Source organism: Vombatus ursinus, unplaced genomic scaffold, assembly GCF_900497805.2.
Source record: "Vombatus ursinus unplaced genomic scaffold, bare-nosed wombat genome assembly UNPS02014894.1, whole genome shotgun sequence".
NCBI lineage: Eukaryota > Metazoa > Chordata > Mammalia > Diprotodontia > Vombatidae > Vombatus > Vombatus ursinus.
Genome location: NW_020954672.1, coordinates 3,553,521 through 3,555,780, shown reverse-complemented (window position 1 = coordinate 3,555,780; position 2,260 = coordinate 3,553,521). Strand labels below are relative to the sequence as shown.

At 38.7% G+C, this 2,260-nt stretch overlaps 1 protein-coding gene and 1 pseudogene across 3 annotated transcripts in view; one reads left to right on the top strand and one right to left on the bottom strand.

The window, feature by feature from the left end:
- The window catches only part of ACIN1 (apoptotic chromatin condensation inducer 1), a 43,294-nt gene that overhangs the window by 12,795 nt on the left and 28,239 nt on the right, over positions 1-2,260 (top strand). The gene's annotated exons all lie outside the window — the stretch shown is intronic.
- On the bottom strand, positions 56-913 carry LOC114028663 (annotated as a pseudogene).

Below are 2,260 nucleotides of genomic sequence, written 5' to 3'. Positions count from 1 at the left end.
GCTCATTTTTGTAAACACTGTGTAAATTTTATGATGTTCATTTAATCATACTTGGTTTTTATTTGCATGATGAGGAAAAAGATTCTATTCCATTGGGGAAAACACACACACACACACATCTGCTCACGTAGTCACAGTCTTACACTATCACACACTCACACATCACTAAGAGTAGAGACTACAGCAGCACTTGTGTCTCAAGTTATGATAAAATGAGAATAAAACGCCCAATATCTGTTAAAAAACCAGCTCAGGACCCCAAGTGCCATTTAAACACTTCATGCTGAGCCAGAGGGGTTCAGTTCACTGAGCTCTCCAGGCGGCAAACTCCTTCCGTTGCTACTGACTGTCCTGCCATAGCACCAGGAGGAGGTCTTGAAATGTGAGTCTTGGCTTTGCCATCCTGGGCTGACATATGTCCAACACACATGCTCTCAGTTGTATGACTCCATAGAAACTCCACTAGAAGGGTCTGTTTATCTTGTGAGGAATCAGGTTCTGCAGAACATCTGCAAGATTGAAGAACTATTACCCATCCAAGTACACCCTCTTCACTGGCTAGGAAAGGTGAACTGATGAACTTGTTTTGCATAGTTTCTAGCAAAGCTTGGTGGGCATCTTCAGCTTGCAAAGCATGTGAACATTCTCTGGCCAGTATGGTACGTACAAAGTGGTCTCCACAGCCTGAGGTTCTCACAGCTGTGGAGTAAGGATTTTGAACTCCAGTATTTTCAGCCCAACAACCACATCCATAAAGAGCAGCCTGACCAACTCTCCCAGGATGTTTCAAAGCTAGACCTCCACTGGAGATGGCAGCAGCAACATTTCCTTCAAGAAGGATTTTAAAAGTCAAATAAGAGAGGTAGAAGAAAAAATGAGGAAAGAAATGAGAGGTATGCAAGAGACAGTCAATAGCATGGAAAAGGAAGGACAAAAATTAACTGTAGAAAACGAGTCCTTAAAAAATACAATTGGCCAACTGGAAAAGAAATACACTGAAGAAACAAAAAAATACAATTGGCCAAATGGGGAAGGAAGTACAAAATCTAATAGAAGGAAACAATTGGTTAAAAATTAGAATTGGGCAAATGGAAGCTAATGACTCTTATGAGAGAGCAAGAATCAGTCAAACAAAAACAAAAGAATGAAAAAGATGAAAATGTAAAATACCTCCTTGTTAAAACAACTGACCTGGAAAATCGATCCAGGAGAGACAATTTAAAAATTATTGGTCTACCTGAAAATCACGATGAAAAAAAAAGACTTTCTTTCAGGAAATCTTTCAGGAAATCATAAAGGAAAACTGCTCTGAGGTCCTAGAACCAGAGGGTAAAATAGCCATAGGAAGAAACCACCAATCACCTCCTCAAAGACATCCCAAATTGAAAATGCCAAGGAATATAGTAGCTAAATTCCAAAATTACTAGGTCAAAGAGAAAATACTGCAAGCAGCCAGAAAGAAACAACTTAAATATCATGGAACCACAGTCAGGATTACACAGGACCTTGCCGCTTCTACATTAAAAGACTGTAGGACATGGAATATGATATTCTGTAAGGCAAAAGAGCTTGGATTACAAGCAAGAATCAACTACCCAGCAAAAATGAGCATGACATGGATATTCAATGAAATAGGGGACTTCCAAACCTTCCTGATAAAAAGACCAGAGCTCAACAGAAAATTTGATCTTCAAATACAAGACTCAGGAGAGACATGTAAAAAGGTAAACAGGACAGAAAGAAACAACATGTTATTAGTAAGGGCAAACTTTACATCCCTACAAGGGAAGATGACACTTGTAAACCCTTGAGAACAGTATTGTTATTATACCATGTTAAAGGGGTACACATAAAGGGGGTGGGTAAGTTGACTTTGATGTAATGATAAAAAAAAAAAATTTAATCGTGGGTTAAATGGATCCAAGTAAGTGGATTTATTGTTCTAACTAAGAAAATGTACTGAGAGAAAAGGAAAAGAGGAGGCAGACAAGGGTAAACTACATTACAGGAAAAGGCACAAAAACCCATTCCAGCAGAGGGAAAGAAGGGAGGGAGATGAGCATAATTTGAACCTTACTCTCATCAGATTTGGCTCAAGAAGGGAATAACATAATCAGTTAGGTACTAATATTGATAGAGTTAACCCTTCTCAGCAATACAGGGATCTAAGACATCTCCAAAGATCTTATGATGGAAAAAGCTATCCACATCCAAAGAAAGAACTATGGACTTTGAATGCAGATCAAAGCATACTATTTGC